Consider the following 25341-nt stretch of genomic DNA (forward strand, 5'->3'; position numbering starts at 1 on the left):
ATTTTATAACACTGCCATTATAATTATGCTTCTTTGGATGAAATTATGAAATATCAACTCCTTGCAGGAGTTTTATATTAATACCACCATTATTTACTATTATAGAGTTTCGATAGCTGCGCAGCATAGCCATATCTGATAGTGGTTTTAAAAGAGGAGTATTAAATGACAAAAATGCACTTTGTTGCAAAAAGGAATTGCAAAACAGAGTACATTTATTATGTCAGGAACATCAGTAAAATAAAGCCACAAGACAACACTAATCAGTTTAAACTTGTTTTTAAATGTGAATATAGCAGGATATTAAAGATGTTTTGCTTCTTTTTCAGATAAGACATACAAAGTGTTGATAGCCATCTTTTTTCATATCAGCAGTGCAAAAATGGAACACCATCAGGACACATCTCCACACCAAACATTACAGCTGTGTATGATATGGGATATAATTATGCTAATTTCAAAATGATGCCGAACACCATCATACAGAAGATGCATGCAACTGCATTAGCATGACACAGTCTTCTCTCAATGCACCATTATATTTCTAATCAGTTTACAATTAAACAGTCTTGCACTATGTAGTGCACCAACACACACACACACACACACACACATATACATACAATGTAAGATCATTACTAGCACTGTCCCATTTGCCTGTGTACACAGTAATTAGCATAATTAGAGATTCTAGATTCTCAGTCAAAGTGAATTCTATAGAGGCCTTGTTATAACTGAGGAGAGATTTGACGACCAACATGAGTCACATGCAACAGTTGTATTGTGACGCCCACATAATCTCTCTGTTTTCAGGATGGGGCTATACAATTAATTAATTTAAAATGAACTCTTCTACAGTTTAGAATAAAAACTAAGTATAGAAAGAAAACATTTTGGACTTTTCTGTTAACTGTACACAATTTTAAACATTAACACTTCATTAATAATTGTTTTTCCAGATAGAAATAGACATTGTGTCTTATGAAACAACCAGTGAGCTGGAAATATTCCTTCTGCCAGCAGAAACATTGTCAACTGAAAAAACACATTTCATACAAAAACAAACACTAAAGAAACCACATAGAGTCTATGTTGTAGTAACAGTGTAGTAGATGCATTACCACTTTGTCCACTCTGCTCTTTGTTAGCCAGGCTTTCCTGACATGGAACACCCTGTGTGCGCTGTACTGACTGCTCTATTCATCCGACACAAACCCAACAGGCTACCTCCTGGGCACTTTGGACTACAGTGGCGACTCGCCGGGTCTCTTCCTACAACAGCTAAGCTGGGCACAGCACATCTTGCAGTGTGGAATGATGATTTCCTGAGGTCATATTAAAGCTGCTATAGCACTGACACCACAGCGGCTGCAAGCATTGTTAGCAGCGCAAGTAGAATATTCAAGGCATTTCTCTTTCACTGAAATAAATAGATCCACTTGGTACAGTAATTCACCTCCTTAGACAGGAGTGTGCTTCAACATTAATGAGACATGTGCCCTAGCATAATGTGCTTCATTTTTTTTCCTCTGCTCGTGAAATTAGTCACTCTGCTTTTAAAAAAAAATGAGCATAGGCATCATTTGGGTCATTTCTAGCTCCTCTTTCTGTATTGCGTTTGAAGTGATCAAATTTGACTAAGTGGACTAAATTTGTATAATGTAAACCAAAGCCCTTATTCTGGACAGTAATACACATGTCCCTTGGAGAACTACATTTTTCATCATTACATAGGGATGATGCATTGATATTGTACACTAAACCCAGAGTGACACAACCTGTTAAGTTAAATCTGGTAAAACTAAATGTGAGGTTTGAGGTTTCCTGATCCTGTAATGTGTGGAGATATAATTCCATCAATCACTGATTGATTGAGCTAATAGGAACACTTTCATCTCTATACGTCATGACTGATACAAATGAGCCACAGGAGCCAGTGTACTGGATTATAGCTCTACCCATTTTGGGACTTGGGATTGCTTTTCACTAGTAGAAACTATTCAAATTCTTTCTGGGATTTCACTGTTTCCTTACCTTTCTACCTTTGTTTCTTTCTGAACGCATCACGAAGCAAGAAGGAGGAGAATCAGGAGAGGAGATGAGGAAATGAGAACGGAGGAAGGTGTTCATAAGAATGCAGACATCCTTGTTCACTTTTGAATCATTCATGAGGTAACGTCATTCATGACTGATTTTGAAACCACCAGCAAATATGCCCTCTAACTCTAACTCTGTTAGGTTAATTATAAATAGCACTTTGAATTTTTTGTATTACTGCACTATTGACTTCTGACTGACTGAAACATTAATGTGAATAAATTTATACAATGAGCAAGTGATTTTTCTTTATTCATTGAACGATTGATTGGAATAATCATTAGCCTGCTTTAATTTACTCATTTTATCTTTCCCTCGGTACAAACAATTTGTTCATCCTTCCTTCACTCTTTCCCACCTCTTATACATATTCATCACATTTCTGTCATCATTTGAATGATTTGTTTGTAGCAAAGTGTTTATGGGGACTTAGTCAGTCACATATAGCCTAAATCATTTCTGCACATGATGCATTGTTGCAAAGGAAGAAGAAGAATTTCTTTGTTTATTAAACATTTTGGTTGTTGTTGTCATGGCAACCAGTTAGCCTTTTCTGGGTCACAAGGAGACACGGGGATAAAGAATAAAGGAAACATTTCAAAAGTATTCAAACGCAGCCAGTGACTGGCAATTCTGCAGTGGAATAGGTGATCATTGAAAGAAATCAATGCAAAAAAACTCAAACAATTTAGCGCACATGATACTGCTACATTTAGGCACAAATACATGCTTAATTCAGTGTCTTCTGTGGTTGTGTATTCCTGTTGGTTTTGGAGAATACAATGTGTTTTGAGAGCCCAGAGACAAGGAGACAACTAAATAGACTGGATTTCCAAAAGAGGACTTCCAGCATCATGAGATCCAGGCTATTTGTGTGATTTGTGATTGGCGTGGGTAGTTGTGTTGTGAAACCGCTGTCTACTAAAATGGCAGCTCATTAATGCAGAGGTGTGAAAGTGACCTCGACATGGGAATGAAAAGGGACTTTTAAATGTGCATTATAAGTTTGTCTTGCTGCCAAAAACATTGGCAAAATGCTCTGCTGATCAGAAGCAAAAACTGCAAAAGCCATATTAATTATAGGGAGTTGTAACGTAACGAGTGACAGACAGAATGACAAAATGTGACTGATAAAATTAATCTTGTATACGTCCTCATGAGAATATCCAAATGATGTGTTTTAAATACTGTATCATATCAATGGTAAGTCATGAATATAGTGTGGTATGCTACAGCAGCTAAGGACAAACATTTCTCCTTGCGTAACTCTGACCAATGACTGCTGTCCTCCCTTGTGACTTCCCGTATTGGTTCAACAAGGAAGGAGACCAGCAGCTATATAGCAGATAATAGCATCTGCTTAATTAACTTTTCTAATTTGCCCACAGGCATAGCGAGCTGAAAAGTACTGATATACAGTAAGATAGATATAAGCAATATACACAGTGCAAAGATTAGTGACAAAGCAATCCCTCAAGTAGTTAGTATTATCATATTATGAGTCTATAGCTTGGACTCAAATAACCAATTCTGACTCAGAATTAAATTCAAGCTTATTTTCTTTACAGGGGTTATGAAGAAAATATGGTGAACCCAATGATTACTGAAACTGAAAAGAATTATGTTGCATGAGGAAAGACAGAGCCACTTACTTTTTCACTATCAAAGTTAAAGGGGTGGTTCACATTCTTTTAAAAAATATATAATTTCAGTTTTGGTGTATGTTTCCAATCGGTATCCAATCAAAACAGTTATTGAGTGCAATGAAGGATATTTTAGATATTCACAGAAGTTTCTGATAACCTGTCTAAAGCGAGAACGTATATTTCAAATAACCCCATAGAGGCCAGTAGATTAATGTTTTGAGGAAGAAAAAGCCTTTATTTGATGAGAGCTGAAGTCATGCAACAATATGATTTTCAGTTCTGTCCACTCAACTGGCAAATCAAACGGAACCATGTAAAAATAAATGTTACAATGCACAGCTGCCAGCTCAGGATGGCGATGAGCCACAGCAATGCATCTTGGGAAAATAGTGTAATTGGGTATACAGTCATAGGGTTTAAATTTCCACCTTTTGTATTTGCTACAGATCATCTACTGTATAATGACATGAGTTTCGAAGTCTATTACCCATGGCCAGTTAATCGAATGTAACCTAATAACAACACTGGCCACATCTCCCCTGACACTAATTGATGTGTACCCTGAATGCACGCACCATTGAGCGCATCACCAGTACTTCTGCCAAGAATTCCAGCAAGCCCTGACCCCACTGACTCCTGCACGCCCGACTGAAATGAGAGGGGGGAGGGATAAAGACTAAAATGAAAGTAAACATGAAACAGTATTATTTTTCCATCTGTGCCTCGTGTGTCTGTGATCTTTACCTAGGTGGGATCAAATGCATCAATAGTGCATGTCTGAAGGATCAATCGCTAATAAAGAGACCTGGCTCCCAGCAGTATTCTCATCACATAATCACAATCCTCCCTGACACAGGACTGCCCGTTGCTAAGGTTCATTGCAAAATATGCTTAGGCTCATTACAGGAAGCTCATTACATTATGATGATAAGCACACTGCTCTGGGTACATTAACTTTCAGGGACCTGTGATGTAAAAAAAAAAAAAGCTACAGTGTTTCTGAATGAAATAGGGGAATCCCAGTTCTGTGTACAGACCAATTGAGAACTGTGTCTTTCATTACTAAACTCGTTTGCATTGGTCCTTTTCAATTTTGCAGGTATGCAGTATCTTTTCTGCTATATTACGTAAGTGCATTCTTCTGTCAGAAAATATCATCACAAAATTTTCACACCGGTCTGCTGCTGAGCATATGCTCTATCTGACGCCCTTGTTTATTCTGATGACATGGGTCACCTCATTGTCTGTGACCCAAAGTCATTTGGAGACAGGAAATACTATATATAGTGCTGGTCTGGCAGTTCAAGTCATTTCTGTAGTGTCAGTATTGAGCTATCTTGAGCTGCACCTGACCACAGACACCAGGTGACCTCACCACCCACCAATCAGACACAGCAGAATTGTCTCTTGCTCGTTAGCCTGACCTGAGGAAGGTTATATAGAAGGTGGAATTTCCAACTAGCTGTCAAATCTGTCAGCGAAGTAAACTTTTCAAAGAGAAAATCAGTGACAGGGCTTTGCGTTTACAAGGTACGTATCAGCGATACAACCGAGAACATTTTGAGAATAGTATGAGATTCACATACGTCAGGCTATGCTTTTTAAAGTTTGATTTACGGTAATGCATTGTTCTTATATTATGTTATTTATTTTCATTCATAGCAATTTTGATGCTTTGCCTATGATTGACTAATAATAAACAAAGCCAGGGGCTTCCCAAATTTTTTTGCAATGAGCTCAGTGTTTGTGCATCTTCAGGGACCCCTTTGATTGTTTTAGATACAAAAGCCATAATTCTATTATGAAAGGGCAGAGGAGAGGGAAAAAATGAAAACCTTCCAGACAAAACTAATTATGCCAAATGTGCTCTGTGTATTTGATGAAAGTGTTTTTTCCCCTTTTTGAAACATATCCCCGAGCAATATTTCTTAAATCATAAAAAAGTCTCCTTATTCGTTCCCACACTCGTTCAAACAGGAAAAGCACAATACCATATATTTTGTTTTGTTCCACAAACATCAATGCTTAGCTTATGTACATCAGTTCCACTTTTAATGACTACAGCAGTGGCATTTTCTACAGCAGATTTCTTTCACTGTGCAAAAATAAAGAGTTTATTACAGTAGCCCCTTCAGTTTGGTGCGTCACAGTGTACACATTCAGCAAAATTTAATGGGATATCAGAAACAAGAAACACAACTCTCGAGATACAGACAGGCTCTTGTGGACACATTACTCATGATCCATCCATCCATTATCTGTACCCGCTTATTCCTGGTCAGGTTCGCGGGGGCTGCTGGAGCCTATCCCAGCGTGCATTGGGCAAGAGGCAGGAACACACCCTGGACAGGTCGCCAATCTATGGCAGGGCTCACACACTCATACCTATGGGCAATTTAGAGTCTCCAATTAGCCTAGCTGCATGTCTTTGAACTGTGGGAGGAAACGGGAGTGCCCGGAGGAAACATTACTCATCAGTGATAAAAATATTGTCAAGGATTGTAGTCCTGGTGCCATAAAGTGTGCAGGGGAGGAAATTAAAATAGCACTCCAAGCTCTTAAAGTACTCAAACCGAATTCTTCAAAAGATCATGGCAAAAAAAGCAGCAATTTACTGTGACATTACAGCACTTAAGCACAATTATTAAAACCAACTGTTTTTTTATTTGTGCGAATGACATATAAAAAAGGGCAAAAAACAAACTAAAAACTAATTCTTCTGACCTATAATGTGTGTGTTTAATTTACAAATATGCATGCATAAAAGCTCAGCCCTTTGTTTATGCTGGTGAAGGATAGTCGCACTTTGGTATTTGTACCCATGCCCACTTTGATTTTGGATTGAACATCAAATTTCAGGGTCCATATTACTTGCAGACAGGAATAAGTTAAATGAACTTTTTAATTGAGTGCCTTAATACATTAAAAGTAGCGGGCAATTACTTATTTGGAGCAGAGAGCCAGTACCGTGAACATAAACACTGCCACATATAAAAATAATGCGTAAATGGATTAATAAATGGATCACTGCAACTTTATTCTGCAATGACATTACATATTTCATCATTGTAGCTTTAGCACACTCTTTTATGTCAGTAGAACAGTTTTCACATTAAAAAGGAAGCAGGTAATTGTAATGAAACTGCAAGTCCTGAAATGACCTAACCTGCAGAGGCAGGTCATTGTTAATTGGTCACAATAATACAGGCTCTTCCACAGCAATTAATTTGATTAAAACATTCCAAAAAAACATACTCTTTATAGAATTAAATTACAGTCTTCCAATTGATGTGCCACTGCAGTCCTAAATCATAAATATATGTGTAAATACAACACCAGATGTAGATATAATTTATTAGCTTGTTTGATTTGAAATCAAGAAAATAATTATTTGCAAAGGAAAGTGCGGGAATCTGTATAGGATCTTTTTTCCCATACAGTTTCTATGGTTTTATTACATTTGGAAAGCCATGCAAAAGAAATGTTTAAACCTGCAAAGCTGTTTTTGTAATGTTCTTTGTAATATCCCACATTATCTGAGCTAGGGTTCTTGGCTCTCTATGATTCAATTTGGCTGGTAGTGTCTGACACTGTCTGCAAGAACAACGAAAGCAGCATCACTGCTAATGCAGAAAGACCAACTAATTGGTTTAGCCAGCTAATTTCTAAATGTCTGCCCACAAGCTTCATTTCTGCTCAGCTTCTGGTCTAGGCCCTGGCGCTAGTGTATTTCACCTGGATTTTAGTCTGCCACTCTTGGCTCATGTCCCAGCCAGCTTAAGCCCATCTCATACGGACTTGTTTAGTTCACACGAACAGGATGACTGCAGAAATGACTGGATATCTCATTGAAGGCCAGCACTTGTGTGGTGCAACTTCATCAATGTCAATTTGTCCATCTGTCTCCAACATGGCTTTTCAATGCTGGAGTGCATATCCCTAACCTTGACGGGGCACTGCCAGCATGATTAAGGTATCAATACTTACAAATATGACTATAATCAGTAAATGAATCATTGGTTTATAGGAGTCAATTTGACTTTTTGTGTTTTTGTGAAAAGAATTGCCCTTAAATTAAAATGTCTCAATGGCCAAGCATTCTTACAAGCTTTACCTACAGTACCTTATGGAAATTCACTGCTGGTGACCTAAGGTCTATAACACATTGTACAACCATACTCATTTACAAACAGGCTTGATCAGAAAATAAAGTGGCTAGGTGTTTATTGGAAAATACAGTTTTTAGGTGGATGCAAGAAATATTTTACTAGTTTATTTGTATTCAGCAGACTATTCTTGAATTCTCTCTTCGCCCCTTGGGTAAGGGATTTTTGTAAAAAGTTATAGATAAATAATAGTGCCTTTCAGCCTGCATGTGTCAAACTCAAAGGCTGTGTAGCAGAGATGAATCAATTCTTTTGTATTGCCAAATCCTTCTTTTAAAAGGCTCCCACAGTAGGCACACTCCATGACAGGATAAACCCCTGGAAAAGTATTTGGGTGGCTTTACGAGGCATTTATAAATCTGCACTAATAAATCTGCCAGTGGATCGGTTTTTGGAATGGGCAGGTGAAACCCTTTCACTTGAGGTCATTTTCATATATTAATGTTTTGACATTTCCTTAGAAAATGAAAATAAGGAACACTTGAGCCCGGCACTCTGAAAAGTGCTGGCCATCACTTCCAGCCCTTTTGTAAAAAAAAAAAAAAAAAAAAAAAAAGATGTCAATTTTCTGGCATATGAACACCATCCTTTATCTCGCAAGACTGCTGGGACTACTGCCAGGACCTACTTATCTAGTGTTATTGACAATAGGAAAAGCAAGTCCCAAAAACCTTAATCTCTTTCTCAACTATAAATACCCTTCTCAAGCCAGCTGATAACGCTGTAGTTTCGGGTTTCGTGGATCAGCGAGAAGTTTTCATCTCTTCTTCCAAAACAAAAATGACTACAATAAATCATGCGCTCATCTTGAAGATTCATGCCATTATTTCCCATTTTTGAACATGAGAGATGGCCCGCTACTTTAATGTTTCTCAATCTGCTTCATCATCAGTATACTCACTTTGCTACTTTGCTATTTCTGGCCTGGTTAGTAAATCAAGGCCCAACACTTCTTCACTTGACTCAGCCCACACTTGCCCTATTCATACCTTATTCTTCCCATCTGAACAATTATCAACCAAAAGGGATATATAATCTACATCTAAGTACTGAGAGGAACACTGTCAGTCATAAAAATATATATTGGAAAAAGTCTATTTGTATCCCAGGAGCATTATTAATATGATTCACTTATTATTCTGCCAAACTGCATTTTTTTCACTGAGTAAATGCAAGTCTGACCTGGCCCCAGCCTCACAAGACATCTGTCAGGGCTATGTGCTTGGTCCTCTGTTTTTTATTACTTCCATCCTACAGTATCAGAGGAGCACAGTGACACGGAAACCCAGAGGCAGCATGTTCATTTCCAAAAATATTTCATTACAAATCTCTACTGTTTAAATGGACAAAACTGTTGATACAAATGCGAGCCATAAGCCGTAAGTTGCCCTGGATACAATGGCCTAGTGAGCACATAAGATGCACGGTTCCGCCACTGCACTTGGTCTCAGTTTCTACTGCTAGACAATGCTTGGATATTATGCTGGAAAACCGACAGCATAACTGAGAATTTATTGATCCTCATCCTCACAGTGCCAATGTCGACCATGCGGGCAGGTGCATAATTGATTACTGTGTCCCCCAGAGAGGAAGCAATGCAGTCCGCAGGGTTGGTGTCTCATTGCACAAGAGAAACTCCTCTGGTCAATCAAGTATGAAGGCCAGTCTTCCGACACAATGACCTGGCAGCTCGGTTGGTGCACTGCATATTGAAAAGCAGCAGAAACTGACAGTGTGAGCTTCAGAGAACAGGGGATTCTTGTATGCACTGACAGAAGATGATTAGACATGCCAACAATATTTAAGGACAAAACTAAGCCAAAAAAAGGAAAAGAATGAAACTGCTGAAACTAGTGTTTGTGGTAACCTCATCTCACCTGAGGTGCCATCATGCCTGCAACATCCTAAGTTCCCAGTTAAAGCACACACAAGCTACAAATCACTGTAAAACAGCCCTGATCCTGGCTATCGTAAGGATCTGTCAACAAACTACACATGCTAAGAGTTCTTTATTCTTCTCTTATTCCAGTTAAGAGAAACTGCTATAAAATTTAAACAATGGGGCTGCATCCTGGTGATGCACTGTTCTAGCAGATGGATGGGCCCCATATTTTAGGATCCTGACCATGCCAGTGCCAATTGTGGCCAGCAACCCTGCAGGACGACATGTGATAGGCAGTAGCATCACTTAGGTTTACAGAGGGTCCATTCTGCCAGGATCCGGGTCTCAATGCTCTCTAGTGACCCCCGCTGGTCAGTCATGGGTCTGCCTGCTAAAGCAGCACATAAAGTGTCTTCCTCAGACTAATGTCTGTGTCAGCTTGGCTTGTTGGCAGGGGTGTTAATAGAAGCAGCTGGCAACAACATATGTGGCAGTATACAACCGGACATTCCAAACTGGGCAGGCAAATTAAAAGTCATGAAAAAAATTCACACCACAGCATGGATGTGCATGAAATGTGTACTGTTTGACCCTCAGTCAGATTATAATCGAGTTTTTTCATTGAAAGCATTCTGGTAAAATAGCAGGGCCATTTGAGCCAATCAAATCTGATGTGACTAACAGGCCGGTCGTTTGACAAATTGTTTTGAATAGCAAAAAGTTAATAAATATTTCCCAAATGCCAGGGAAAACTTTTGTTAATTATGTGCACCAATTTTAGTTGATTATGAAATCTAGTTTTTTTGTTGTGAATGGTTACTTGAAATTGTGAATGGTTGTGAAATTACTTGTTAAATAATTGTTATTTTGATTATTTGTACCTACTAATCATTTGTGATCTATAATGTCCCTCACACATACAGTTCCATTACTATAATAATTTTCTACTCCTGTAGCAAATATTTCTTTTGTTTACACATTAACCAACCAGCAGTAAATCTGCAACATCATGGCTGAACACTCTGAAACAACAAATAAGATTATCAACATCCAAGAATTGAACATCCAAGAGTTCATTTTTAGAAAGTGTTTATTTAGCATATGGGGAGATTCAACAGAAGGACACAGTAGTTTACAGAATCTGCAAGCCAAGATATCACACAAAAACTAGTCATCTGACAGAATCTGAGAGAGCACACTTGCAAACAGTGCATTCAGTGGAGTTCACAGAGTCAGGATGCACCTGCAGCTAACGCCACACAGTATCACCACTTCACATTTCCTACCACCATATCATGTAATTCTCTCTCCTCTCCTAATTCCCCCACGTCTACTCCTGTAGCCTCTGTCTGTAAAAAAAACCCCACACCCTCTCCCACTACCCTGACCTCTGCTGTTCTCTCATCCCTTCCCCCTGCCGAATCATTTGTACTGTCCTCCACTCATTTCCTTTGTTTATCTTTAGCTCTTGTTGTGCTTACTTGCCATGTGAAATCCACTTTTATGAGTTTCTTTGGAAAAAGCATTTGTTAAATGACAAAATCATAAATTATACTTGTAAATAGCTATGCACTACCACTTTTTCCCCCTCAAAGATACCGCCATGCATAACAATCATGGTAAATGTGTGCATACCCATTGGATACATTAGTATTTAATTATATTGAAATGTAAGCATTATATTAAAACACACATAACAATACAAAGTAAAGTAACAGTTATACTACTTTCAATAATAAAAAGCTCTATATTGAATTCCAATTGAAAAATGGAAATCTACAACCAAAATAGTTTATCTTGAGCACCATAAAAAAACCTGATTCCTAATCCATCATAGCATACAGACATCACGTGCTCTATGCTGACTGGCTTATACTGAATTTCCTGGTTATTGTGATCATTTTACCTGTAATATAAATTACAGTGGGTTTCTCTCCCCTGACTCAATGGTTGTGGTGATTAAGTATACCGTGTTCTCCTCTAAATGATAATTTCCTGCATGCAAGGATTTCTCATCTAAAATGACCAGAGCAGTGTAATTAAACACCCCCATGAACACTTTGATCATGAATCTTGTATTTTAATAAGGAATGAATATTTAGAGAGGGTCATCGACAGTAGAAAAACTGTCAAAATTTGATTGCAAAATATTTAAATAACCCAGAAAGCCCTTAATTATGGTTTTAGCCAACCGGTTCTGATTTTCAGAGAAAATGTGGTCCTGAAGATATATGATATATTTCCAGAGACAATAACTTATACTACTTTCCTGCACTACTCAAAAGATTTTGAATATATTAATAATACTGTACTGATACTGTAATGCTTCTTAAATGAATAATCAAAATGAGGGAAGCACGTTAACCACTTTCTGACTGTTAAATCAAATTTAAAATTGAGCAGATAAATGGAAGGTCACCATATGTGCAAAGCATTTAACATAGATACCATAACCCTTAAATGAGCTAACAGCCCACTAAATCTAAATTACTATTGCAATATTTTGAAGATTTAAAGTAGAAGGTCAGAGCAGGTTTATAAAAAATACTAGTACTGAACTGAAATGTATGCCTTTCCATATTTCTTTTGCTAGAATTTACACAGCAACTGGTCTTCCATTTTGTACATGACAAGATTAAATGTGCCCATAAGAAAGATCTAACATTTTTGTTAATGCATTCTTTCTTTTGCGATTTTTTAAAATGAGGGACTATTAAATAAAAATAATTTTACTACACATTACCGATGTGATGAAGTGACAATGATAAAGCGCACAATACTCAACCAACTATTCACACATGTCCCAGTACAACCTCATTGTCAATTCCTCCAAAACTGAAGGAAAGAAAGGAAATAGGATAACCAAACTGATTTTGAATGAATGCAGACTGTATGTGGCCCTTTGTGGTTTACTTATTTGAAGCATTCAAGCCTGTCTATGAAAGTAAAATGATTACTTGAGTACATATTTTTCCACTTTTACATTACATTTAAAATGGCCAGAGATAGCTCAGAACAGTTTAAATTCTCACCGTAACTGACTCTTCAGTTATTTAATTTCAGTTGATATAAATCACATTCACTCCTCCCTTCCACAAAAGCTTCTTCGGTTCCCCTGGGACTAAGAACGAAATTTGGATTTAAGGGATGGAAATTATATAAAATAACACGTATTATTATCGTAGGTTATTACTTTTTATCATTCAGGGTATTTTGGGGACTGCCCTTGAATGAACAGCTGAACATTTAATATGTAAATAATCGCAACCAATGAATATCACTGAACAATAGCAATATGGCATCGTGAAAAAAGCGCTGCTTTATGTTCTTTACCACGGATAACTCATACCAACTCATTTATCATAATAACTGAAACCTGCCTCTCTCCTGGACCTCTGCCATGCGATTCAATACTTTGCTGACCAAGACTTTTAACCACTTTTTGCTGCTCAGTTTTTGGATTCAGAACGACGCATAATGAGGTGTAGTGCAAAAAAAAGCACACTCCGTGTCCAGAGCACTTCCTTTGCTTTTTTGTGTAAATACTTCTCCCGGCTCTGTCGAAGATGATTCATTACTTCCACTGCCAAATTACGTTTTGTAAGCAAACGACCCATCCATGTCCAAGTGAAATTGTATAATTTGCTAAGCATTTGGAAGGACTGCCAGTTGGTGCCGGGCACGCCAGCCGAGGCTGGCCAGGCTTTCAGACACGTCCTCAGCAGCCGGCTTGAGGCTTTGAGATACTTCGACTTCCGGTTATGGTTCAAACTATTTGCCCAGTTCTACGGCTCAAACGGCTATTGCAGTAAAGACCAAAGATTTAAGAAATACAGTTATCTCTGCGGTCCCATTAATTTTGTGTAATGGATTCCTACAACAGTGATGAAAAACTTGGATTGGATTGAATAAATGGATTAAAAATAAAAACCTTAATTTAAATTTGTAAGGCTTAGCCATTCAGATGTTTTCTCCTGTGGCTCTGAACCATTACTCTGAGAAGTGGGGGGAACACAGGGAAATTTGAGGAAAGTAAAGCCAACGCTGGTGGAGGGTAGAAGCTTCTCATAGACAAAACCGTTCTGCTAACCTTACCCACACAACTCAATTGATTTCCATACATACATACAGTAGGCTTCCTTTAGCACCCAATAATGACTAACAAATACATAAACAAATAAAGTGTAAATCATTAGATGGATCTGGAGGTCTGCCAGCAGAACAGAGCAGGAGAACACAAACACACAGACATGTTAGACACAACATCTTAGAGTAACAAAACTGCTAATCTTTCTCTTGAAAAACATTCTCATGACCTTTTTTAACTGCTGGAAAAATACTGACATATATGTATCATACTTACATTAAATTCAAGAAGTGGATAAGCAAAGAGATGTAATGGAGTGGCAAGTGCATAGAAGGGCCCCAGTTCTAAACCAAAGGTGCATTAGCACCCCATTAATACAGCCTGCTTCCTTTGTTGGATGTCTCAAAGTAAAACAATTATCTGAGGGTGGCAAGTGATTTTTAGATCAAACTTCTTTTGGTTGCATGTTACCTAGTTGTTACTACTCTCGAATATTAAAAAGTAAATGTATACAATAGGTGTATGTGCAAGGCTGCTGTGTACCTGATAAATACTGGCAGATACAGTATGTCAAGGAAAAATAATTTAGTCCAGCTTATTGAAATATGACCAACGTGTTTTGCTGGTAGCCTACGCCATAAAATCAAGCCCAGTATCCTGGGATTCCTGGGACGACGTGCATCTGTTCCCAGCAGAGAAAATGTTTTATGTACTATGAAAAGTATTAATCCCATATATGAACACTGTAGAATAAAATGCTAACTGTAGAATCGGGACTAATCGGGTGGCATAACAAATGTTGCCAGATTACATTACTGTATATTTAAACGACATAAAATTTTATTGTCGCTCACTCACACATTTTCTGAGATTTTTCCTCCTTTTAAAATTCCAATGTAATGTTCCTTTCCTTTCAACTAAACACTTTCCTGTTCCTTTCCTGTGAACGAAACACTTTCCTGTGAAACTTGCCCCGACACTTTTAAAATAGCTTCCATTGGGCTACCCTGATTAGAGTGCTATACATAGATTAATTTGCTGGTTAACTGATCCTAACTGATCCCAGAAAACCATGCCAAACATTAAGAAAAACATTAAGTAAATACCCTTAATATTTAAGCAAATAACATTTAAAGAATGGGCCAACACTTAAGATGACTTTATTTTACTGAATTACTCACAAAGCCACGGATCTGCGGGAGGCAATCTGATACTACACACATTGATGTGTGGAGTGGAATGATTAATACTGATTCGTCTACCACCAAGGAGAAGAGAACCCCAAATTTGGAAAGCAGGGGAGATGAAAGTATTGGATATGGGTGGTTTAAACGACCACATATGGAAGCCGTCAGCAACTGCACGCCTGTTCACGGGCGCTACAATTTGGCTTAGGGGAGCAAAGTTAGACAGCGGTTGCTCCAGACAAAATCCAAGAGGAATGACCCCTTGATAACAGTGAGAGGGATAGCCTTTGGTAAGTGTGTGGAAAGAAGGCACCATTGTGTGCTTGGCAGCCGTGCAGTCAACATTGCTCTGGGTGCTGTCTGTCCGCATTAGCGGGGATTACACCTGACTCCAACAGAGCTGCACTGGAGCCATTGTCATATAAGGGAAGTTTAGCACTTTCTCCCATTCTGCACAGACAGATGAATGTTAAAGTACTTATTGATTATTTACATGAAGCCTGAGGAAGAGGAGGGGAAGCTAACACATGCAGCATACATATAATCTTCCATGTCTCTGAAACAGCACCGCACTATTTGAGTGTGGTGCGAAGTGGATAGGCCATTCAGGACTAAAACAATGCTAGGAAAACACACGCACTTTAAATAGTCTTCTGTAGGGTGTCTTTAAGCCTGGGGCATAAGGTGAAAATGATTGACACACAGATAAACTGTATGGTTAGATGAATACTTAACATGGCATGCTAAAGAGTTCAAATGCTTGAAGAGTATGCGGTACCTCTTTCTATGAGACTCAGTGATTTATGTGTGTTTATGTTGTGAACTACTGAGCCTGCTTTCTCCAAAGCATGTAATCACACACTGATCCTTGCATAAAATTCTCACTTCTAAAGAGGTAGTGTAATTAACGCTGGGAGAATTTATTACTCAGAGAACGGCGTTCTGTGATGTTTCCAGTTCTCATTACTACAAATTGTTTAACTGAAAAGACCTGCATTGCATGATATAAAATAATGTATGAATAGAACTTTCAGAGAAATGTACTATATGAACCTTGTTTAGTCACAATTATTATTTTTAATTAACAATTAGAAATGCCATACAGTTGTGTTCCCTTCTTGTTCCAACACATACTTCACCATAATTATTTCTTGTCCATATTTTAAATTCTTGCTAAATCACAGAGTCAAAAAAAGACAAAAATGCAAACATTTTGCTCTACTGCTCACCAGGAGGAGTTGAGGACAAGTCCCAGGAGGCCTGAGCAGATTAAAATAAAAAGCATAAAGTAAAAATATATTCCATTACACTGCATGTTCGTGTCCAAAAAAACTTTCATCTTCAGCCAACAAGCACAACCCTTGTCTCTAATGTCCATCAGTCACTATTAACATTTTAATTGAAGAAATACTAGGCTGGAAAGAATGACCAGAAAATGAATTAAAATGTTGCAATTTAAAAACATTGCTCAGCAGTATACCCACATTTGGTATCTGAAAAGGCAACAGTAACTTTATGAAACCTCTGCCGATTGACCATGTAATGCGAGATTCAAAAATAAATAATCTTTACACGAGGGATGTGCACATTGCAGATGGAAAACATTCTTACGTTTTCTTTAAGACAGGTTATGTTCTTGTTATTTATCTTACACCACCTTTCTTTGTGGATTTATGCCAAAAAGAAGAGTACTTTGCAAATGACAAAGCTTTCATTAAATGTTAGCTATTTTACAGTACAAAGTGCAATGCAAAATTAGACAGGATGTACATAACACAATGGGCCTACTTAACAGAGGAAAATTCTGAGCTGTTCCAGGTTCTAATAATCACAAAGTTGCTGACAATGTTTTACAAGCAGCTCGCAGTTTACAGATTTCAGTCATTTACAGTCCAGCACCTCACATCTTGGAAAATGTAAACACAGCTAAAGGACTCCTAATTAGATGAGATTCACTTGAAGAGACTTTACGTCAGTAAAAAATTCTTGAATGAAGTTGGAAGAGGACGACAGCTGGTATTCTCTAACAAAGTTCAAAAATGGTGTTCAAACCCAAACTAATTTATATTTAAATGGGAATCAGTCTTTAAAAAGTCATTAAAAGCAAACGTCTCTGACATGGCCTGGCTTTCCTGGGACACTCTTCCTTCGTCTTTAAGCAGCACTTAAAGTTCAAACAAGGAAGAGGGAAAATTCTCAGGGCTGTTAAAATACCATGACAACACCACTTGATATTTGAAAACTTTTGTACAAGAATAAAAGCCCAAAATTTGGCAAGCTGCAATGTTTGCATACCCTAAGCTGCCGTTTTCTACACATGCACACGCACACGCACACGCACACGCACACATACACACACACATGCACACTTCCACTCACACATTTACACACACTCACACTCACACATTTACACACACCCACACTTACACACAGGCTTGACAGAACTGTCTGAATTCTATTAAAATGGAAATGTGTGAGACAGTTGGCTGGTTTTTTTTTTTTTGAGGTTTGGAAAACCGGGATTCCCTGGATAAAAATACTGGGGATTTAACAGCTGCTGCTGAGATTCATTTGCCATTCTTTAACATTGACATCTGAAGGAGAATATGTTTTATTGTGTTCAGCTATAGTTAAGAGATGAATTCACATGCCAGGAAATCTTCCCAGAATGATTAATGGGGTACTCTTCAATGATCAGGTATAGAAATACAGATATACTGTATTCTAATTCTGATACCAGTAACATCACACTAAATAACTGGCAAGATACAGCATATATGAATGCCAACCAATAATGTCAAAATACTTACCTTCAAAACACTTTACTTATAAATATTTAAATATACAGTTACATGCAAATGTATCGAGACAGTGACATACTTTTTGTTGTTTTGGCTCTTTACTGTAGCACACTGGATTTTAAATAAAACAGCAATTATGAGATTAAAGCACAGACTGGCAGCTTTAATATGAGGGTATTTACATGCATATTGGGTCTTTTGTGTAGGAGTTAAGGTCTGTGACCCATAGACACGACCAGATGCTGGGTATCTTCTGTTGTGATGCTCTGCCAGGCCTATACTACACCTATCTTCAGTTCCTGTTTGTTTCTGGAGTGTTTTGCCTTCAGCAAGTGAAACACATGTTCAGTTGGATGTAGGATGGGTGATTGACATGGCCAGTCAAGAATATTACATTTTTTGTCCCTGAAAGACTCCTTGCTTGCTTTAGCAGTATGTTTGTTCCACTGCAAGGTAAAGCGGCATTGAAGGAGTTTTGAGGCATTTGGTTGGATGTTGAACAAATGTTTCTGTATACTTCACAAGTCATCCTGCTGCTGCCATCTGCAGTTACATCATCAGTGCAGGCAAGTGAGGCACTTCCAGTGACAGCCATACATGCCCAAGCCATAACACTAACTCCACTGCATATTCATTGTTTTATTTCTAATCCACTGTGCTGGAGTACAGAACCAGAACTACAGGAATTGTGTCACTGCCCCAATACTTTTGAATTTAACTGTATGCTTAACAGTTACCCACCTAGAGTAGTTAATGCTGCTATGTACCGCACAATTGCTATGTGACTGCCCAAACATGTTGTTTGAAACTGCCAAGCAGCAGCTGGCAGGACTACAACCTGCCTGGTCAGGGGACTTCATTAGTTTACTTCATCATGCTGTCTATGAAGGTTGTATACAACCAGAACAGCTCACTGGCACCAGCTCACAGGCTCTATTAAGTCAAATGCTAACCTTGGATCGTTCCAGTCCTACAAGATGTCGCAGCAATGTAGTAATGAGAGGAGAGAAACAAAGATTTCATACGGACGAAATGGCCCGTGTCCATCAGTCTGGCGGCAATCTCATGAAGAAATACATTTCAGATCTACGGTCATTTCCACATTAGCAGAAGTCCATGGCAAACTAAGTGGAATAAGCCCGGGTGCTTCTATTGGTTCTTTCACACGTCATAAAGAACACAGAAAATATGAAAACAAACCACAGTGCTAATCCCTGACTGAGAGAGAACTTCAAATAAGAGACACTTCAAAAGCCAGTACCTTGGAAATTATCCAATCTTCACCAAGTGAAAAGAAGGTCGCCAGCAATTAAAATAAAATATGCCATTTCACTGTGCTAAAAAGCTCAGCTGTACAGTGCATATTTACCCCTAGAAACAGGTATCGGCAATAGATCTAAGCTAAGCAATCATGAAAAACTTCTGAAATATGGGCATGCCACAAAATATTAAAGACTAAAAATACCACGCTAAAATAAACAATAGCTCGCACGCAGAACTCGTTTCTAGTGGAGTGTTTATTTCTATTCCCCTTCAAACAAGAAGCAGTCCATCTGTCATTCTTGAAGAGGCTAACAGGGCACACTCACGGGGGATACGCGCGAGCCTGTCGCTGCTGTAATGCGGGAATGGAAGAACGGTGAAAGCAAAGAAGCCAGTTTCATCAGCCCCACACTAAAATATGAGCGTCCTGGCTAACGCGCTGTGAATACAACGTTCCCTTTTTTTGTGTCAGCTCCTGCAATTTAAAGGGTTCTTTTCACACGTTCTTCTGCCGGGGGATGCTCGTCTTCATTTAATCTATACTCTGTGGTGAATCCCCTTGCCACCATGCTGTCAGGTCTCATCAAGTGTCTCGACATCACACAGCGTGCCGCCCCGATAAGCTACCTGAAATTGTTCATGATCCGCAGCGGGAGCCACAACGCCTTCTGTATTTTAATTCCAGCAGGTGGGCGTGCACGCTGGTAAACTATCAGCCTTCGCTGAAAACCGTTAAGACACGTTATGCCCAAGACAACTGAAGACGCAGAATTTGGCATTCGGCAAATGTCCCGGCCCTAATGCAATGTATTGAGCGCACGCACGCCAAGCTTATTATTTTATTTTCCTGCTGAGATTTGATTGGGTCCTTCTTAAGCCTTAGGCTGTGCGATATGACATTGACCTTATGAAAGGGGGTCTCATTGAGATCGTATCGCGTAGCCCATGTCTTCTCTACACAAGTGAAAAAATGTGAAACGCGGCAGCGTTGGAAAAATACAGATATGTGGCACGAGATGAATGAAGTGACTCTGAAAGGTTTTCTGTCTGCATGACATACAATAACCCTTTTAAAGCCATACTCTTTCACTTTTCAATAAATTACTAGTACTTATTCAAATATCTACAACCATATAAATAACTATAACCCTTTTTCTGCATAAAGCAGGGAAAGCAGTTCTATGAATCACAAGTATATGACATTGGCTTGGACTAAAATACATACTGGAATGATAACAGACAGTAATGTTAATGGACAATAAAATGATAACAGAAGTTTGTCCCAATAATATAACGCCTACTTGTCTTTCTCTAATAGGTGCCTTTTGGAATGAAAACAGTTACTGAATAAGTATTACTGTAAATGGCTGTAAACCTAATGATAAGAGCTAGACTTGAACATAGACTTAGAAGCAATTTAATTGACCACAAAGAAGGTTTATAATACACAATATGTGATTTAATAGAGATGCAAGTATGTGCATTGTTTTTTATTCTTTTTTTACCCAATAATTAATCATTCCTACTTTTTCACATCGCAGTCAGCATAAAGTTCATCATAAATATTTGCCTCGATGCCCCAGCTTGACTGTGCCTTAACATTGTGCCTTAAGTTCTTACTCATATTTAATAAATGTGTAAATAATTATCATCTGTCAAATCTTTAATCCATTTCACCAGTAACTAAATACAAAGAAATGACTTTCAACACAATTTTCTGTTTGAAAATAATAAAGAAAGATATTTACTGAACAGTCCACATTCTGGTTGCCTCAACTGTCTATTAGCGAGTCCCCTATTGTGATAACTGCAATTTTGAGTGTTGCACCTGAATTTTAATGAATACTGATGAACACAAAGATCAGGTCTTTGACTTGTGCTGCCATCCGCATAATCACTTTTGCGAACATCAAGACCTCCCGCTCAGAAGCGGGCTCCGCCTTCAAACGGGGGACATACCGGCGTGCTCATACTGGCCCGCTGGAAAGATGAAGGGAAAAAAAAACCCTTATCTGTCAAACGAGGTAAACGGGTGCCCCCCTCCACCCCCCGTATATCTCTTGGTGGTGCAGTGTGTCAGGCCGGAAGAGCACGAGGGCTTATCGGTGCAATTCACACAAAAGCTGTCACCGCGACAATGGGCCCCCGAATCATGCCATGAGAAATAGCTTTGGGGAAATTGTGAATGGCACTGCTGACAAGAAGTTCCATAAAAACGGGACTGATGTCAAATGAAGGAAAATCACTCACTATTTTTGTGAAATAATATTTTGGGTATTAAATCATGAATTATGTATCCATTTCTAGAAAATCTGAAAATAAATGAAACTTTCGATTTTTATTTTGAACTTAAAAGGCACGGCTTGTTTGCTGAAACCTTCCCATGCCAAAACGCCTTTGGCAACCCCAGTAAACCAGCTGTTCTGCATGAACCGTCCCCAGACAAAGATGATGAATCAATGATGGCTCTGTAGAAATGCATTTAGCTAGCTGCTGTAAGCTGTAGGTTATGGAAATGCAAACAGTTGCTGCTTTTGGGGGACTTTATGACACTGGAACATGGAATCCAATCATTCACTAAGCTGTGAGGGTAATGTGGGGGTAAAAAAAAAAGTCTAAAATCTTCTATTAGACTTTAATTGAAGTTTTGCAAAAGAAAATATGAAAGCATTATTCATCTGCTGTAGAAAATAAAATGATGTACTTTTTGTAAATGTAATTATGGAAATGTACAAGCGGAATTGCTGTTGCAGAGTAAAAGGGGACTAAGAAACATTTTGAAAAAGGGAGCGCAATTAGTATTATCATGCGATAAAGGCCTATGTATTGTCATTGCGCAGATTTCAAGGTGCAATTCCTCATTTTTGCGCAGTCATTTTCCGAGCACCAATGTAACACTTGCACAACAGAATAATTATCAAGCTACCACAGATGCAGGAGAGAAACTGAAGGCAACGTATTGGTGTTTTTTGTTACGGTACGCGGCAAAATGGTTCAACAGGGATTTTAATGGCATGAACACTGAAAATCCGTGACGCTACGGACAGCACCATTAAAGCTCAATGAACAGAAGTGATTCCAGGAAAAGTTATCATTGTAGCATATTATATCTGTGCAACTTAACTTAGATCCACTTTATGGAAACTCACGAGACAATTTAAAAAGTGCTTATTGATATCGTCTAGTTCAGGTAGCTAATGTTAAACAGTATTGGAATATACATTAGGTTCAGGTGTCCGTATGGATTCGTACAGGCTATTTGGTATCCAGAATCTCTGATGAGTCATATCACATGCAAATCCAAACATTACTATGATTCACGTTTTCTATTAAACATAGGATACGATGATAACGGACGGTGGTTCAGTTCGTCTTGCTACATTCAAGCATTCCACAACGTGGGTCAGATTTTGGCTGAAATCTCTGATAACATAAGTCATAACAGTACACTAGCATTCTTTCGACCTTGCTTACTTTACATGTGTGCGCACCAGGCGCATTGTCCTGATACCAAGTAAGGACATTTTGAAAGGAAATGATCTTATCTTGCCACACATCGTAGCCAGAGTCAATTAAGATTTCAATCATTTAACCCTCATATAAATAATGAAATAATGCGCGCGTAATATAAACCAGCAGGAATTCTCTAAACTTGTTGCCGATTGGCAGATGATAATTGTCGTATCCAGATAGGGTCGTTCATAAGAATAATCGAAAAACTATTGCAGTAGTTCACAGGATAGAGTTTCTGAAATTATTTAAATGCGGTGCGTCTGATGAACCTCTGTGCAATCGACGAAAAGTACCGATATGTCATAAGATGTACCGTTGATATTTGAGAGTAAATCGAAATGACTATACTACCCAAATAATCAGCGATTTAACATGTAACACGTTTGAAGAAGTGAGAGCATTTATTTTCAACTTATTTAGCGAAGCAATTTCGGTTTGTGTACTTTGCGCACTTCATTCACACGGACTATATAGCAGGAGGGAATAAAGAGGACTAAGGACAACAAACAACAAATTATAATAAAAATAAATACTCCATACAGTTTTCATGCTAGTTTATCTCATGAAATACGATGAACGAGATAAACTGAGACAACAATTATTCAAAAGTAATGACCGCAATTACCTGTACTTGTAGCCTATCCTCGACTATTTAGAGGCTTACAGTATGACAGCTCAAGCTCACAAATAAACTTAAACTCAAATTAACTCACAAATAACCAAATTATATCATGGACCCAAAACCAAAGATGCGGTGCAGACTGCATTGTCCTCAAACCACCCACATTCATACTAGGAGAATCATCCGCTACCGTCTTTCCTCGTTTCACAGCACAGCATGGTTGTATGTATTGTTTTTTCTTAAAACTGCTTACCTTTTGGAGACGTAAAAAAAGTGTGAGTACACCCACTAGCAATAAGGTTAATGACTCGGTCCACTCTTGTTAGATCCACTCGTCCCATAAAATTGCAGTTCACTTCTGTTGAACCAAGTCCCTTTCTCAGATTTCCGGTTGTGCAGCGGCCAGGTCCTTCATCCTCTCCCATTCATTAATTAAAGCACCAGTGGAATTTCCAAGAGCGCCGAGAAAATGCTTTTTTCACTGCAGTAGCGTGATTGGCCAAGGTGACAGTGACGTATTCCGGCAGGTGGAATACTATTCACAAGTCAACCATGTTAAGAGCTATCAAGATATAGGTGGATAGCTAGCTGTTTCAGTCTCTTCAATCGTTCTGTTGCGCGCTCATACATGGGTTTTGAGTTGAGCGAGTTTATAACAGTTGAGATACTCGTTTTCTTTCATTATATGCACTATACTGTCATTATATGTAGTAGTAGTGATGGTGCTGGCAACCATCCAGTGAAATTCATCAACATATTAGCAGCTACACTTTTGTGTCTTTGCAGGGGAATCTAGTTAAAAAGCAAGAAGCAGTCACCTCAAAATATCTATGTGGAGATAGAAGATTATGTAAACTCCAGAATAAAAACTGTTTTTTACCCTGAATAAAACATTTACTTTACATGCATTTACATGTTTGTGTCAATTCAAACCTGACAGACACTGAAACCAGTTCTAATGTTTGTGATGCGAGTTGATTTTGAAGAAACAACTTACAGATATTCATCATGCAGTACTGTGATTTCAAGTGGTTAGTCTTTAGTCATGTCTACTGTCTAAATCAGCCCTTGTTGCCTTCATCTTGAACATTAAAGTTACTGCTGGTGAACACCTGGGTTTGCCACTGATAGAACAAAAGCTCCAGAAATAATTAAGAGTCAAAGCTAAATCCAGATACCAGAGCTACTCCCACCAATTCAATGTTGGCCAGTGATAGGCATTCCTGGCAAGACTCAACAGTCTGTTTTCACTTTCCTGTGGGAAGTCATTTAAATGGTTGTTAAAAAAACTAAGCTACAACAAGCTATATACACAGCAGTTTTCCACACATGATTCTGATCAAATAAAGTGGCTCTCTTTAATGTTTAAAAAGATGAGCGGCCAATTACAAGCTCTAATGGGTCTGAAAATCACTGTATTGCTGGAGAGGATAGGAATGCTAAAATGTATTTAATAAATAAACATTTGAATTCATAATGTGAGTATACAGTTATGAGAAACACACACAGAGTATTAAGCTATTAGTTTATTTCAAAAAGCTTTTCATTAAGGACATACACTTATTTTTGAGTTACTAACCATTGAGGATAAAATCATGATTAGTCAATCAAAAATAAAAAATAGTCACGTTTCAAATGGTAATCTGCTTTGATAGAGTATTGACTATATACTGTGAGTGAAAAAACACTTTTAACCATATTACTTCATTAACAAAATATAGTTCAATTGCAGTTTACTATGTGTAATTGTTAATTTCTTAGTCTTCAAATCTGCAAATGGTTATGAGCCCCAATAATTATTTCATGCTGCTCCCATTGCAAAAGTCTGAGGGGGTATAACACCAATTATGAAATGGGTAAGGCACATCTCACAATCGGACTGGTTAATAGCTGTGGAGTAATTGGTGATATACCTCTGCCTGTCTGGGGTTATTGCTTAACTATTAAGATTGTATTCCATTCAATTTCAGCAGACACTTGCTATTTACACAGATTGTATGTTTGCATGCAGTCCATTTCCAGGTTTGCATACAATCCATTTCCAGGTTTGCATACAATCCATTTCCAGGTGAATAGT

General features: G+C 38.2%; 1 protein-coding gene across 5 annotated transcripts in view; it reads right to left on the reverse strand.

The window, feature by feature from the left end:
* LOC118221262 (muscarinic acetylcholine receptor M3) overlaps positions 1-24471 on the reverse strand; it is an 81929-nt gene extending 57458 nt beyond the window's left edge. The window contains exon 1 of one of the 5 annotated variants that reach the window (XR_004764077.1): positions 23518-23743. The gene's annotated coding sequence lies outside the window, so the exon portion shown is untranslated. The other 4 variants (XM_035406160.1, XM_035406158.1, XM_035406157.1 and 1 more) reach the window with 4 other exon arrangements.
* Between the last annotated feature and the right edge of the window lie 870 nt (positions 24472-25341).

Source organism: Anguilla anguilla, chromosome 2 (genome assembly GCF_013347855.1).
Source record: "Anguilla anguilla isolate fAngAng1 chromosome 2, fAngAng1.pri, whole genome shotgun sequence".
Taxonomy (NCBI): Eukaryota; Metazoa; Chordata; class Actinopteri; order Anguilliformes; family Anguillidae; genus Anguilla; species Anguilla anguilla.